The sequence below is a fragment of the Hemiscyllium ocellatum genome, chromosome 39 (assembly GCF_020745735.1).
Source record: "Hemiscyllium ocellatum isolate sHemOce1 chromosome 39, sHemOce1.pat.X.cur, whole genome shotgun sequence".
Classification (NCBI taxonomy): Eukaryota; Metazoa; Chordata; class Chondrichthyes; order Orectolobiformes; family Hemiscylliidae; genus Hemiscyllium; species Hemiscyllium ocellatum.
The window spans coordinates 7,731,647-7,749,017 of record NC_083439.1 but is presented as its reverse complement, the minus strand read 5'-3'; the positions used below and the strand labels follow the sequence as shown (position 1 = coordinate 7,749,017).

The window sequence follows — 17,371 nt, the reverse complement described above, 5'->3', positions numbered from 1 at the left end:
TGCCAGAAGACTGGAGGACAGCAAATGTTGCCCCCTTGTTCAAGAAGAGTAGAGACAACCTTGATAATTATAGACCTGTGAGCTTTACTTCGGTTGTGGGTAAAGTGTTGGAAAGGATTATAACAGAGAGGATTTATAATCATCTAGAGAGAAATAAGTTGATTAGGGATAGTCAACATGGTTTTTGTGAAGGGTAGGTCGTGCCTCACAAACCTTAGAGTTCTTTGAGAAGGTGACCAACCTAGGTGGATGAGGGCAAAGTGGTTGATGTCGTGTATATGGATTTCAGTAAAGCTTTTGATGAGGTTCCCCACAGTAGGCTACTGCAGAAAATACGGAGGCTTGGGACTGAGGATGATTTAGCAGTTTGGATCAGAGGGTGGGAAATATTCATCCTGGAGTTCAGTTACTAGTGGTGTACCACAAAGATCAGTTTTGAGGCCACTGCTGCTTTTCATTTTTATAAATGACCTGGATGAGGGCATAGAAGGATGGGTTAGTACTTTTGCAGATGACACTAAAGTCAATGGACTTGTGGACAGTGTGGAAGGATGTTGCAGATTCCAGAGGGACATAGATAAGCTGCAGAGCTGGGCTGAGAGGTAGCAAATGGAGTTTAATGCAGAAAAGTGTGAGGTGATTCACTTTAGAAGGAGGAACAGGAATACAGAGTACTGGACTAATGGTAAGATTCTTGGTAGTGTGGATAAGGAGATCTTGGTGTCCATGTACATAGATCCCTGAAAGTTGTTACCCAGGTTGATAGGGTTGTTAAGGCAGCATACAATGTGTTAGCTTTTATTAGTAGAGGGATTGAGTTTTGGTGTCATGAGGTCATGTTGCAGCTGTACACAACTCTGGTGCAGCAGCACTTGGAGTACTGCATACAGTTCTGGTCGCTGCATTATAGAAAGGACATGAAAGAATTGGAAAGTGTGCAGAGGAGATTTACCAGGACGTTGTCTGGTATGGAGGGAAGGTCTTATCAGGAAAGGCTGAGAGGTTTGAGGCTGTTTTTGCTAGAGAGAAGGTTATGGGGTGACTTAACAGAGGCATACAAGATGATCAGAGGGTTAGATAGGGTGGACAGTGAGAGTCTTTTTCCTCAGATAGTGATGGCTAGCACATAGGGACATAGCTATAAATTGAGAGGTGATAGATATAGGACTGTTGTCAGAGGTAAGTCCTTTACTCAAAGAGTAGCAAGGGCGTGGAATGCCCTGCCCGCACAGTAGTAGACTCACTAACTTGAAGGGCATTTAAATGGTCATTGGATAACTATATGAATGATAATCTAATAGTGAAGGTTAGATGGGCTTCAGATCAGTTTCACAGGTTGACGCAACAGATGGCCAAAGGGCTTGTACTGTGCTGTATTCTATGCTCTAAAATACCTGATCACTGGTTGGATTCACAACACATTGTTCCAGGAAACCATCACAAATAGACTATGAATTCTTCCTCTGCCAATTTGATTCTCCCAATCTATACAAAGATTAAAATCCATGATTAATATATTAACCTTGTTACTTCATTACCTCCTGACTTAATTTCTGTCCTATTGTGCAGCTAGTAGGAGGCCTATAGACTAGTCTTACCAGAGTCATCTTCCCTTTTTTTAAAGCTATTACCTGTTCGGATTCTACATCTTCCAGTCCGAGATCATTTCTTTCTGTCATACGTATTCCATCCCATACCAACAATTCTACCCTTCCCTTTCTGCCTGTTCCTTCAACAGTCACATTTGTCTAAATATTTAATTACCAGCTTTGATCTCCTATATGCATGTCTCTGAATGGCTATATGAATGTACTTATTAACAGTATTTGTGTCATTAATTCATTAACTTTTGTTCCAAATGACACATACGCTCAAGTAAAGAGCTATTTCTCCCTCTCCCCCCACCATCCAAATACAGCAAAGGGGATAAGAGATCATTCCACATTAGATTAGTTTAACATTTGATTATTCATCAATTTGTCAACCAGCGAACCTTACATTCCACCATCAAAATTAGGTGTAATAGAAATCTTAAAGAAAAACAATCAGATAAAGTAACATGCGGCAATAATTTTACATTTGAATGTAAGTTGCATTAACCAAAAAGGTGTACAAACAAATTAGATACTCAAACTGAAGAAGAATGTGGTTTGAAGTTTCTGGAAACAACAGTTTCCAGTATCCCCACATACCAACATAAGCCACAGCAAACTAACCTCGTTAGACAGGTGATCAGAATTGTGATGTTCCCAACAACTCAAGCACAAAAATCTATATTTGGCTCAATGTCATTGTCTGCATAGGAACACCTTAATGTTGACCTTTTAGATAATCCTAATTGATAAATTCTCACTAATCATCTACATTTAATTCTTAGAATCCCTGCAGTGTGGAAACAGGCGATTGAGCCCAACCCTCTGAAGAGTAAGCCATCGAGACCTATTCGCCTACCCTATATTTCCCGACTAATGCACCCGACCTATACATCCCTGAGCACGATGGGGAATTTAGCATGGCCAGTTCACCTAACCTGCACATCTTTGGACTTTTAACACATATATTCCCTTGATACAAATCTATTTAATTGTTGTATTTCGATGATTGGTGCATCGTTTATTTTCAAGTATGGTCTGTCACTGAGGTCCCAACTATTCCAGGAAACAAAGTAAAATTTATGCAAATCAACAAATCTGGCAATGAAAAAGGCTAAAGTAGAATCTCTAATGTGTAGTTTACAGGTAACGAGCCAAGAGATGAAGATTTCTTGGGTTAATTTAAACTGCATAAATCAGCTTTGAATTTGTGCAATGCTGTGAATTTCACCGAGGTTTTGACAACAGTAAGAGTCATAGAGATGTACTTTAACAACATTTGCAGTTATCAACTTGCAGAGGCTGCAGTGAGATTACTGCACTAGTCTGATTAACCAAAAGCCTTTTCAACCCACACTATTCAAAAGAATTTGGATTTCTGCCCAATATTAAAATAAAAATGCTGGCTCCAAGCCTCACAGAATGACTTTTGCAGAACTGTGTACATTTTTTGGTGATGGAGCAAACCGCAGTGTTAAAAAAAATTCCAACATAAAATGCACAGCCAAACAGAAAACAGGAAATTTAATATTTGAAAATAAACACAGCATCTTTTCACCCAAGAACAATCAGGTATATTTTAAAAAATAAAACACAAACAGGTTGCGGGTGAATAGAATTAGTCACCACAGTAAATGAATTTGAGGCCAGCCTGATATGCTGATGGGTACTAGACAGACTTATGCCCAGAGAATCTCTCACATCATTTGCAATCACAGTGGTGATTACCCAGTAGTGGGCGAGCACCCCTCCCACGGGAAATTTAATCCACAGCTTTTCTTCACTTTTTTTTTAAAAATGAGCAACATCTCCAAAGCAGCACTCCTAGTTTCAGCTTGGTCATAAACCACGGAAAGCTGCAAAGCTACAGCAATACATTTCTAAAACAGGAACAAAATAAAATAAAAGCTACTTTAAAAATTCTAAGCCTATATCAACAGTATCCTCCGTCACTCCGCACAGCAGCAACTAACTGCAAGCTTAAGAGGAAGATTATATGGAGCACAGCCATTTTCCATGACACAAATAGTTCCTGCGTAATGTGGTCCAGATTAACTCTTGGTTATACAGGTCTTAAATAATTGTCATTTGATATTTTGCCTAGAATTTCATTTGATTCCACACAAACAAAAATGGAACGTTAAAGAAATCACTAACCAAAGATACATTTATATTTTCAAAACTGGAGGCTTGCAATTTAACAGAGAAATTAGGGTTATCTTCTACTTTTTTTGCTAAATTGCATGACTCAACTAACAAACACAGATGGCTACGTGAATTTCATCGACTCCCACTCAATCTCAAATACTTCATTATTACATTTATTCCTTCTAATCAGATGTAACTTTCTCTATTCAGCCAACTCATCATGATTTAAGGTTTAGAAAGAAAATAGCAAGTAAACCAATTCAAAAAAAGCCACGCAAAACAACTTTGTTTTTATGAAAAGATTCTGCCATTGATTTAACACTGATTTCTCATCCATAAATGTCAATGGTCTGTTAATATTAATGGTACATTTGCACATACTCTTTTTTGCAGCATTCCCTTTTCAGCAACTGCAGAGGTACCCCTTTAGAGTTTAAAATATAAATGGGTTAGGAGTTTACCATTCCAAATATGTAACAAGCTTCAGTTCATGTACTAGTTTCCAATTTCTAACAAAATCAGTAAACTATTGCAAAGCCAACCAAATTACATTTCCAAAAACTGTTTCCAGATCAATTCTGGGACTGCATATTCTTCCACACCCAAGCTAAATCAGCCAAGGAAGACAAATCATTTTCTGATGCACATTATGGAATGTGTTAGGAAGTCCATAAATGTTATAAAACAAAAAACATTGCTATCATTTAGAAGTGCTGTTACAATCTCACCAGCACTTTTTTTTAAACAAAATATTTGGGAATGCGCTGCAAGATCTCCTACTCCAAAAGTAAAGAACATTTTCAGTTCTTTTGTAATATTAAGAGATCAAATGGGAATATCTCTCTGATTATTAATGCAATAGTGCAGTTTAACCTTTAATGTCTTTGGGCAGGGACGACAATCATGAAGAATGCGGATGACTATCCATTATAATTTACACTCGACTGTCATTTGCTATTACTGCCCTGCTATTGTCAAGTTAAATAGTAATTCAATCTCTTCCATCCAGAAATGCTTTCTGGGCAGAGGTATGTCACACCTGCATTATCTTAGGGAATCAATGAGTCAGGAAATTATCTGCATAACAATTCCCCAGGATTAAGGCATTAGCATTTGCATGATCTCAGAGGATGACCTCAGCCTACCACTGTACAGGGAGTAACATGCGACTAAGCGATTGAGGGTTATCTTGAGTGGCATGTGACTGGGAGGGACTGGCCAGAGCATCTGTAGGCATGACCAACTGACCAGCATAAAAAGGTGTGTTTCTTTGTTCAGGGCCTCACTTTGAATCAACCTATGGACGACACGGTGGCACAGTGGTTAGCACTGCTGCCTCACAGCGCCCGAGACCCAGGTTCAATTCCCGACTCAGGCGACTGCCTGTGTGGAGTTTGCACGTTCTCCCCGTGTCTGCGTGGGTTTCCTCCGGGTGCTCCGGTTTCCTCCCACAGTCCAAAGATGTGCGGGTCAGGTGAATTGGCCATGCTAAATTGCCCGTAGTGTTAGGTATGGGGTAAATGTAGGGGTATGGGTGGGTTGCGCTTTGGCGGGTCGGTGTGGACTTGTTGGGCCGAAGGGCCTGTTTCCACACTAAGTAATCTAAAAAAAAAGTGGTTAGCACTGCTGCCTCACAGCGCCGGAGACCGGGGTTCAATTCCCGCCTCAGGCGACCAACTGTGTGGAGTTTGCACATTCTCCCCATGTCTGTGTGGGTTTCCTCCGGGTGCTCCGGTTTCCTCCCACAGTCCAAAGATGTGCAGGTTAGGTGAATTGGCCAAGCTAAATTGCCCATAGTGTTAGGTGAAGGGGTAAATGTAGGGGTATGGGTGGGTTGCACTTCGGCAGGTCAATGTGGACTTGTTGGGCCGAAGGGCCTGTTTCCACACCATAAGTAATCTAACCTAATCTAAACCTTGTACAACTGCAGATTTTGGGGGTTGGGGGGACGAAGGAAGGTCACCTAGCTTATGCAAGTTCTAATAAACTTTAACTGTTTGCAGAAGTTGGTGTGTGCACATTGCATCCCGTGTGCAAAATCTCAGAAGAGCCTAATACTATTAAGTTCTGAGATATAACAGTAGGCTTGTGGAAAGTGGCAGAAACAAAAGACATACTTCTGTGGTGGTGGTGAAACAAGTATTTGACAAGGCTAATATGGCCACGGAACGAAAAGGTTAGACACTAAAAAGCTAAGGATGTTCATGTTAATGTAACAAAATATAACCTTACAACCTTGCCATCAACACTGCTGGAGTAATGCACCTACTCAACAGAAACTTTACACAGCAGTTTCAACAGCTACCTGAAGCCTCAATTAGCCTTCAAAATGAGTTGATTACTACTTGATATTTCTTCCAAAATCTCAACATCAACTTAACTGATTCAAAAAATTATGCAGAGGCAATTAGCATGTTTTGATAAATTACAGCACTAAAGCAATCCAACTGAGTATTCTATAATTTAACATTAAATTCAAAAATTAATATGTGGATAAATTAACTAATCTCAGGTCAGCAGATGGGAGTTAATATATTCTAGTTACACTTAGTTCTCTGCACATTCTTGCAGTATTTTGTATTTATTTTAATTTCATCTAAACAAATTTCCCTCAATGTAACTTTGTTATAAAGTTTCAGAAATACTGTCATATGTTCAATTCCCATTCTTAAAAATGCATGACATTTGAAAGACATTTATTCCCCTTTTCAAAGTTCAACTGGTAATGAGGGATCAGATAAGTGCTTAGAAGTCTAATTTCGATTACACGAGTTTTAAACTTCATTTTGGATAGCTTTATGCCTTTATACGTAACTCCACAGTTGCTTTCAGAGCCTTCAATACTACGTAGAAGGTAGTTTTCAGTGTGTCTTGACTCCGAATAGAATTATGTACCTGCAGCAAATAAATGCAACACTCTACAGAAAGGTGGGCCTCTGATTTTAACTTTGAGAAAAAACACTGCTTTTGGAAATGAACATTAGAAAAAGCAAAAGCCAGAAAAGGCCACCAAACTCTCTGCTGGCTAATGGCCTTCAACACATTAATGCCACTAATCACTCTACCTTTATCTACTTCTTCTCCCCCACCCTCATCCTCAGCTCCTGGTCCCAACAGATGTCAAATGCGTTTGGAGTCATCATCCAGGATAACTGTTCCTCAACCTCCAATCACAGTTTCTCCCTCTTCACATTTGCTGTTCCTCCTGTCAAAGATTCTGTCTCCGAGGATCAGCAAGAGCAGAAGGCAAGAAAACTATTATAGGAGCTGGAACAGCAAACATGGGAGAGACAGAATCTGTGACTGAATGTGACACTCAGATTCTCTCTCACTCATTTTTTAATTACAATCATCTACTTTATTCATATAAATATCTTTATATACATAGTGACTTGTTCCTCTATTCAAACCTGTGCATTGTTTTCCCACATGCAACCATTCAGATATAATGTATAGTGGGGGGGCATTTTTGTTTTCTTTGCCACCATCTTTAATTTTTCACAGCCCAGTTGTGAACTTTCCATGGCAAATATGTCCATCACACTGCATTTTGAACTCTGACATTCCTTCTGCGAACTAAACCACATAACAATTAATGCAAAAAAGACAAAAATCACAAAACACCAGGTTATAGTCCAACAGGTTTAATTAGAAGCACTAGCATTCGGAGCGCTGCTCCTTCATCAGGTGGTTGTGAAGTACACAATTGTAAGACAGAATTTATAGCAAAAGTTTACAGTGTGATATAACTGAAATTGTACATTGAAAAATACTTTAATTGGTTAAGTGTCATCTGTTAGAATGACCATGTTAGTTTCTCTTTTTTCATACAAAAAAAGACAAGTACCTTAAAGAAGCATTTGACCACACTAGCATTCTAATAATTACCCTGAAATAAACATCGCATGTGATTTTTCTTTTGCAAGCACCAACCTATCATGTAATTTAAAATTTAACATAGTCCAAATTCCTTTAAAACAAAATATTTCAAATTATCAGTGTTATTTAGAACAGTTGTACCTTTAATCCTTTCCATAAAGATACCAATTACCAGATGCCAGCTATGCCTTAATACCCAATTCCAAGACATTAATCTTCATAAGCAAACCAAGATAATAATCATTAGCAAACTATTAGAGAGAGAGAGAGAGAGAGAGAGAGAGAGAGAGAGAGAGAGAGAGAGAGAGAAAGAGAGACTCTCTGTATATATGTGCATGCACGTGCCCATCTTTGCCAAATCTGATCCTCATCACATCTGCATTCATAAATTTCTACAAACCACTGAGCAGTTTTCCCTTCCAAGCACTGGAATAGATGCGCCTTTAAAGCTCTAACAATGAAAATTTGTTAATAGCACAGAGCAGCAATCTAATCGAAGATCTTTTGCTCTTTATAGAATATTCACAGACTGTCTTTACCAACTGAGTTAGCAAAGTAGTAATATTTGTGTTCAAATTAACATTTGCTGTGGAAGACTTTACAGATGAAAGACCAGATTCTACCTATACTATTACTTATTCAGCAGAGTACTTTGCCATTTTGTGAAGTCAGCAAAAAGAACACAACAATAATCCTGGTAACATTGTACAATTTACTTTTACATAACGTGTTTTTTTTTTGACAGACCCACTAGAAATAATTTACTACTGAAACCTCCAAGGAGGTGAGAAAATATTTTAGAAAAGGTATTAATCAAGTTCATCCCACTTCACTTGAATCAATGTATTTAGTTACCATGGGGTGACAGTTGAGATCTCAGACTTGTACCAACTGTCTAATTCTCATTACTAGCAATGCTGGGAGAATGCAGAACAAATAGTTTGCAGAACTTAGTTTGAAGTTCTGCTAACAAAACAAAATTTATAAAAGTTCTGTAGTGCTTTCTGAACTATAAATGTAATGATTTTAAGTTTCAAATAATGCTCAAGAGAAACTGGAAAGATGGTACTGAAAGATGTTAGTCTCTTATTTCAAGGCATTCCACAAAGCTTTGGCCAAAAACAGAACAGGAAACACCAAGCTTGAGTTTTAAAGTTGAACGCTCCAACAGAAAGGAAAGGAAAGGAAAGATGGAAGGAACAAGACACACTAAGAAATCCATAGTTTTAAGCTCCAGAAAATCACAAGAATTTGGTTTGGTAAGTCTTGTTTCTGAACATTAAAAGTCATATTTGTAATTGCATGTAACTATTACAAGCCTGGCTACCTCCTTGGAACTACTTGAACGATTCAATCTTCCCCAACCATAGACTCTCTAACTAACCACATAGCTTTTAACTACTGTTAAGCCCATTCTTTTGGCTATGCTGCAGTTTCGCTCAATTGCCGAAGAATAAATGCCTCTGATTCTGGTGTATCTAACTTAGGAACTCTTGATAAAAACAAGACATTGTGAAAGGAGGCTACAGTCAACTTGTACTTGATCAGAACTACAAATTACTAAAATGATTCATAACACTGATAGACAGCAACAAAACTTCACCTAAAGACTTCTGGGGAACGGGGTATCAGCAATGAAATAAGGGTAGCGAGAAAAGAAAATAAGTGGAGAAGTGCTTTTTAAACCCTCTGAAAAGGGAAAACTAGAGAGACAAAATGCTTAATCTTTTCAAGAATGTGGCTTACATTAGCGGAGTTATTCAGTCTACGAGAATCCCCATGTCCTTACAATTTTCTTTGAAGGGGGCAGATTACATTTGTTTGTCTGTGCCCAGTGCTGCAGACTAATGGCAACGGATTTATTGAAGCTGGTAAAAAGAAAAAAAAGACAAACCAATTTATTTTCCAGGACTGTATCCAGATGATCTAAATAAAAATTAAAAATTAATGTTTGAATTTTGTTTGCAAGCCCATTGAAAAAAACCAAACAAAAATAATTTAATTTTTTGTAACAAGTATTGGCAAAAATAATAAAATAATTAAGAATACTAAGGATTTACATATGAAATGATGGCTGTGCATTATGATTGACACAAACTCCATGGGGCTTCATCACATCCTAAAACTCTACATTTTCCCCTAATTCTATTGGGAAAGCATTTTTCAGAAAATTATATTCAAGTTTTGAGATAAGCTGATCATGCACAAGTCTGTCTCATTTTGGTTTTGAAAAAACTCTTCAAAACCATCAGTCCTAATTTTCCCTTCCTTACATGGGCTCCAGAATCTGCTAGTGAGCAGCTAGCCTCAAAATTGATCTCAGAAAGGTCTTTGTAAGGACTTGTGGTCTCAAAGAAAGTGGCTTCCATGCAGCTCCACCTCAAAAGAACCCTCTGTCATATATTATCTAGTAAAATGCTGTAATCAAAAATGGCTTTAGCACTGCCGAAGACTTGCTAGCATTTATCAATGCAATTCAAACTATGCACAAATTTCAGATCTTTCAATATTTGTATCCCTGATTGGGAGTTGACTTCAACTGACTGCCAGGTTTATGCAAAAGTACAAGACAAACATATCTGCAGATCAACTTCTGATTCAATTTAATGGACAAATTTTTCTCCTTTCACAAGGATCTCTTCACTTCTTGAAGGCACAAGTTCACGTTGGGCAAGTTAGAAACAAAAACACCAACCAACCTCCAGTAACTTCCCAAGAGGTCAGTCCTCATATGCAAACCCAGTTGGGGGATTTTGCATGCAATTCAACATCCATCACATAGATAAATCCAATGCTGTCCTCATTTGCCATCCACAGATAAGCAACCTCCAAGTGAAATCAGTGGACAGTTATCAAAATGAAGCATTGCTGAATTTTCAAAGGACAAATTGGGCTGAAATGTCTCAAAATACTTATTCCCTTAGTCTAGCCCATTACTTGACCTTGCTAGCCTTTAGCCCGAGAATTGGCCAGTTAAATCCTGTTCTAACCTTCACTTCTTAAAGAATCCATGCCACTTTTCTTCACTGACCCCAAGTGCCAACATTAATCATAGTCCCTCTAAGTTTCAGAACAGTTATCTGCAAACAACAGGCATCAAACTGTGGATTCTCTTGGGCTGTATTGCACAAAGACAGATATTATCTCAACCAGCAAAACAACCTTGCTTTTCTACACTATTAATAGCACAAAGTTTGAAATTCAGAACAAAGCCAGTTTCTTCAGCAAATAAGTTCCAGATTGAACATTTTGTTTATGTAAAATAATAAATATAAACATTTGTAAGGTTTGTTTCTAAATCATTTTTACGACTGAAAACAGGCAAAGACATAAAAAAGTTAACTGACAAATATGGAATATCAATTGCCAATTTACTAATGGCAAGGATGGTATTGTAAAGAAATGTAATACAGTTCTGATATTCATGAGAAGCTGGAAAGCAGCAATTTCCCAACCTACCGTGCTGCCACTAGTTATTCAGAGATCTATTTTAAGCTACCATTAAAAAAATCTGGAGTGCCTGCTCTGTTTTACAGTTGCCATTTCCATGACAACATGGAGTGAAACATGATTTTACAGCAAATGTACACTACACAGATTAAATCTGATATGGCTCGAGAAAAACGAAGCTCGCTCAAATTTAAGTATTAAGCTTCTCCCTGCAGCTTGAAGAGATAGAGAAGGTTACCACATGCTTCACAGACTACTGCCTATCCTCACTGCTTCCACTAATCCTAAATATTTGCATTTATATAATACCAAATGCCTATTGATCAGGGAACTTTCTGATATGCAACAGAAAACCAATGCAAAAGCCAAACCTAATCAGAGCTTGTGGGTAGCAATGAGCAGATAAAAAGTTAGACAAAGCAAATGTGAGATGGCATGAACAAACAGTAAAAGGACAAAAATAAACAAATGACTTAAAAGAAAAGGCAGAGACTCGAAGCAAATATTTGAACTGGACCACCACAAATTCAGGAACCACCTAAAATATGGAATGGGAATATTCATGGAGCCTCTTGGTGCTCATTTCCATCATCACACCCTACTATATCTGGACAAGTACAATGCTGGACAATGAGGTCATTATGAGGACAATATCCTTAATCTCAAACATGATGGAGCTCAGCATATGCAAAATAAAAGGCTATAATGCCTGCAAGTATCATGAGTCAAAAATATAAAGATGATCATTATATATAAACCTTTGCAGATATTCCTGGGATGCAGATATCAAGTCAATTCTGTTAGTGCCAAATGATATTCAAGAACAACTGACTTTACAGGGAAGAAAAGATTGACATTGACAATACCCCAGCATTAGGGCAACTCAGTGGTCAGCACTGCTGCCTCACAGTGCCAGGGACCCGCGTTTGATTCCCACCTTGGGTAACCTTCTATGTGGAGTTTGCACATTCTCCCTGTGTCTATGTGGGTTTCCTCCGGGTGCTCCGGTTTCCTCCCACAAGCCATAGATGTACAAGTCAGGTGAATTGGCCATGCTAAATTGCTCATAGCATTCAGGGGTGTGTAGATTAGATGCATTAGTCAGGTGTAAATGTAGGGTAATAGGGAATGGGTCTGGTGGGTTACTCTTCAGGAGGTCGGGAAATGGCCCGCTTCCATACTGTAGGGATTCTATGATAGTACAAAGGACTGGTGCACCTGAGCTAATCAAGCCTTTGCAGTACAGATGATAAAGGCATCTGAGAACATGAAAGATTTCCCAATGCAAATATAACTCCAACAATTAAAAGGTAAAGTCACTACAGTACTTTCAGGTTAAAGGGATGCTCTCTCATTAGGGAGATATGATTAGTGATGATTTAACCTTGCTTCAAGTGTGGGAGAGGTTGAGAAGGAGAGCCCTTTGAATCCATGCCAGTGGCACCACTCTGCATGACAAAACAGCCATCCAGCAACTGAGCTAACCGATCCCCTTCTCCAAAAAGTCTCTTCCCAATCATCAGTAAAAGCCGTAACAGGTATCGTCAATACTTTCAAAAGCATGGATCGGAATTAAATGGTTCATTATGCTGGGTGGGCAATGAGCAAAATTTAAAATATGAAACTTTTGCATTCCCTAGCATAAAATTTAAATTTGCACAGTTGCATTCACAACAGACAATAACTGACAAGCATGTTGAGACCCACAATTCTGATATTCTGGTCTTAATATGAATAAATAAAATGATGCTTTGGGGAATACTGGTGAGTGGTTAGCTTTCAATGTCTATCCCGCACCACCACAGATTGGTACAATCATGATAAGCTGTAACCAATGCTGTCTTATCATAGGAAGGCATCAGAGGCCACGCACAGTAACTTTTCTTGTAGGAGTTACTGAATTGCAATTCGGATCAGCACTTTCGATGCAACCTTTGTAGTCTAAAGTTAGGAATAGAAGCAAGGCATCACCACCCTTGCTAAACCCAATTAAATCCAAGACCCAAGTTCAGAATTTTTTTTTTAAAAACTCCTATTACTCAACATTAAATCAGGCAATTGATCTACAACTATTGCCCTTTTCTTAAAGGCGAGTATAAGTCTTCTATATTCAAGATTTAAAGTAAATACATACCCTGCTCTAAGAAAATTGCCAAACAGCAAACATAGTCTCCTTCCTTTCCATTGTGAAACATTTCTGATCTAAACAAAAACATTTCAATTATCCACTTGTTTATGCCCATCGTGCTAACAGTCTAGTGTCAATTTTCCGTTATATACACAAGCATAAAAATGATCAACAGTTTTCCATTTCCATGCAGATTAAATTTCTGAATGAATCTAATGAGCAGCAGTAGAAATATTTATAAACATGCGGAGTCTATAAAAATTTGGTCAAGTACAACATTGCCTGGCATACAGTTGCAAATTGACGTTATCTGTTCCTTAAAGTAAAAAAGTTGAATAGGTTCCAAAAGGAAAAATTTAACTTGGGTGTCGGGCAGCATTCGTACACACCAGGGTACTGCACAATAAGTCAACAAATCTAAGTTCCCACACAACATCCTGGGCTGTTTAAAAAGAGTAGCTGCACCAAATGATGTGTAAACCGAGTCATATAAAACAAAGTATCAGGTTCAGTCTCACTTCGTGTGGAGTTAACTAATGGCAAGATACATAGTAACTAGATATGCTAACCTCGATGCTTTTGGGTTAAAAAAGAAAAAGGGGAAATATCACAGTTACGGCTCTTGAGCACAAGTTAGTGATTCTTAGATTAGATTAGATTTCCTACTAAATGAAACAGGCCCTTCGGCCCAATAAGTCCACACCAACCCTCAGAACAGCAACCCACCCTATTCCCTTACACTTATGTGCCCAACACTGTGGGCAATTTAGTATAACCAATTCACCTAACCTGCACATCTTTGGACCATGGGAGGAAACTGGAGCAGCCGGAGGAAACCCAAGCAGACACAGGGAGAATGTGCAAACTCCACACGGACAGTCGTCCGAAGTGTAAATTGAATCCAGGTCGCTCTTATAGATTGATTTTAAGGAGGTGTAAATGTACACATTATTGGAGACCAATTGTCATATTCTTGGTGTCACCTCACGGACCAACCAAACTGTCCCCAACCCCTCTATTGCTGTCTTCATTAAGGTCAGCAACAAAAACAGAAATTTGTATATTATTTATTTGTGGGTTGGAGGGGAACTTGCAGGTAGTGGTACTCCCATGTATCTGCTGCCCTTATCTTCTAGATGGAAGTGGTCATGGATTTGAAAGATACCATCTAAGGATCTTTGGTTAATTTCTTCAGTGCATCTTGCAAATAGTACACAATTCTGTTACTTAACATGGGTGATGAAGGATGTGGTGCCAAACAGGTTGCTTTATCCTACCTGGCATCAAGCTTTTGGAGTGTTGTTGAAGATGTACTCACCCAGGCAAACCTAGGTGAGTACTGCCTAGTAGACTGGGGACAGGGGAGTCAGGAGTTTAGTTAATGGTTGCAGCATTGTGTTTATGTGGCAATTCCAGATTAATTTCAACTCAATGGTAACATTAAGGATGCTGATAGTGAGGGATTCGATGTGGTGGTGGTGGTTAGATTCACTCTTATTGGAGATGGTCCCTGCCTGGCAGTTGTGTGGTGCAAATGTTAGTTGCCCCTTGTCAGCCCAAAAGTAGATATTGTCCAGAAATTCTTTTATTTGAAGGTGGACTGCTTCAGTATCTGAAGAGCCATGAATGGTGATGCTGTGCAATCAATCAGCGGACATCCTTATTTCTGACCTTATAATGGAAGGAAGTTATTGATGAAGTAGCTGAAGATGGCTGAGCCTCGGACACAACTCTGAGAAACTCCTGCAGAAATGTTGTGGAGCAGAGATGACTGTCCTCCAACAACCACAGTCATCTTGCTACGTACAAGGTATGATTCTAAACAGCAGAGTTTACCCCCCGATACTCAGTGATTTGAGTTTTATTAGGGCCCCTGATGTGCACACAATTGAATGTGGCCTTGAAGTCAAGGTCTGTCATACTCACCTCACCTCTGGAATTCAATTATCTTGTCTATGTTTAAGCCAAGGCTACAATGAGGTCAGGAACAGAGTGGCACTGGCAGAACCCAAACTGGATTTCAGGCTTTTTCTGAGCAGGTGCTACTTTATAGCATTTTACTGATGATCGAGATTAGACCGATGTGGCGGTAATTAGCCGGGCTGGATTTGTCTCGCTTTTTGCGTATAGTACATACTTGGGCAATGTTCCACATTGTTGGGTAGACTCCCTCAACAACTGCTGCAGACCCAGTCTAGCAGCAACGCCACTTGACCAGCTCAATCAATCAATAATGCTGCTGTTGGAAACACTTGCTGATGGACATGAATCCCCTATTCAAAATACATTGTGCAGCCTTGCCACGCTCAGTCCTTCCTCCAAGTATTGTTCAACATGCATGAACTGTGGCAGATACAAAACGTAAATAAAAAATGTTCACCTAATGAAGCAGACTTCAGTACGAGCACATTACTTGAGCATGCAGTATCTCACTTACATGAGGTAACTATCAAAGCACCAGTGCCAGAAGTGAATTGCACTAAACATCAACCCAGCAGGGACAACACCGCGATCACTCCTAGAATCACTAAGTAGGGCCATGCACAATCCCAATCACCATCAACATTAACCACATACACAATATCATGAAAGTTCAATTATAGTCAACAATGTTAATAGCTTTGCAACCAGTCTGAACATCCTTCCTGATGAAGGGCTTATGCTCGAAACGTCGAATTCTCTATTCCTGAGATGCTGCCTAACCTGCTGTGCTTTGACCAGCAACACATTTGCAGCTGTGATCTCCAGCATCTGCAGACCTCATTTTTTACTTGAACAAATTAAAGGCATTATATACACAGACAATTTGACATCTATAACTTTTTTTAAAAATCAATTTAAGGATATTTGTCTAATCATATGCAGCTGAATGTTAGCCATACAGCATGCAGCACAGAAAACTGACCCTTTAGTCCAACTCATCCATGCTAACCAAGCTACCCAAAATCAAATTAGTCCCACTTGCTTGCATTTTGCCCATTTTTCTCTCAAGCTTTCCTATTCATGTATCTTATCAAATGTCTTTTAAGTATTGTAACTGTACCGGCATCTGGCAGATTATTCCACATATGAACCATGCTGTGAAAAAGCTGCCCCTCAGATCCCTTCTAAATCTTTCTCCTCTCACCTTAAAAATATGCCCTCTAGGTTTGAACTTTCCTACACTAGGGAAAAGACATTTGCTATTCACCTTATTTATGCCCCTCCTGATTTTACAAACCTCTATAAGCTCATCCCTTAACTTCCTACATTCGATGTAATTTCAATGTACTACTACTTCTTTACCCGATTCATATTGTAGCAAAAAAGGAAACAGCTGCTGGACTTTTATAAAATAATCCCACAAGTACATCCAGGGGTTTAGTTACATATTGGATCACAAAAACATGCTGCTCACCATCTATGCCTAAAAATAAAGTGAAGTTAAGCAACTACCTTTTTCAATTAAGCAATCAGAATGATCAAAATCTGAGAGTTAATGAAATACTGTGCCGGCACTGCTCAGCAGTTCTACAAAGGTTACACAGATCAGCCATGTAGTTTATTGTTGTACCGTGGGAATTTCTTGCAAAGTCCACAACACCAAGCCACTCATTATTATGTTTGTATCTCAGGTCCTCTGAAGGTTATTGCATCTCAAGAAAACCTGACATTCAGTCCAAATGCGCTTCATAGCTCAACCAAAATATAAACTTCAAGGCCTGAAAAATTAAACATTTGAATTAATTTTCCCATCTCAAAGTCAATCTCACATCATCTTTATAATTTATAAAAAAATTTCCCAAGCAAATTAGTAATATTTCACCTGTTGTAGTTTGAAACATTTCAACACTTACAAAAGGTGTTGCAAATGTTAATGCACCACTAATAATCAGCACGCGGAAGAGAGAGAGTTAAATAGAAAGGAAAGTGTCATTTGTATTCAAGGAAAGGATTTGAAACAGCGAGGTAAAGAAGGTGTTATATGATTACCACCACAAAGCCAGAATAACTTTTAATTAGTTGATTTCAAATAACTCATTTAAGTGGTTAACCTTTTGCCCATATTACAAAATACCTCTGTTGTAAAAACTATAAAATAGGTGCCAGAGGTATTTGCAGTTACTACAAATTCAATTTCAACAGCACAAAGCTAAAATGTTCTTAACACTGCAGCTCACATTTTGTATGAAAA

The 17,371-nt window shown here is 38.7% G+C and overlaps 1 protein-coding gene across 7 annotated transcripts in view; it reads right to left on the bottom strand.

Moving 5' to 3' along the window:
• Nucleotides 1-17,371, bottom strand: part of pias1b (protein inhibitor of activated STAT, 1b) — a 142,454-nt gene that overhangs the window by 99,933 nt on the left and 25,150 nt on the right. For 3 of the 7 annotated variants that reach the window (XM_060853291.1, XM_060853294.1, XM_060853292.1), the window contains exon 2: nucleotides 9,366-9,487. The exons of 3 other annotated variants lie outside the window; for them this stretch is intronic. The gene's annotated coding sequence lies outside the window, so the exon portion shown is untranslated. Of the gene's footprint in view, nucleotides 1-1,394; nucleotides 1,414-9,365; nucleotides 9,488-17,371 lie in introns of those variants that run through there. One more of the 7 variants, XM_060853293.1, reaches the window with a different exon arrangement.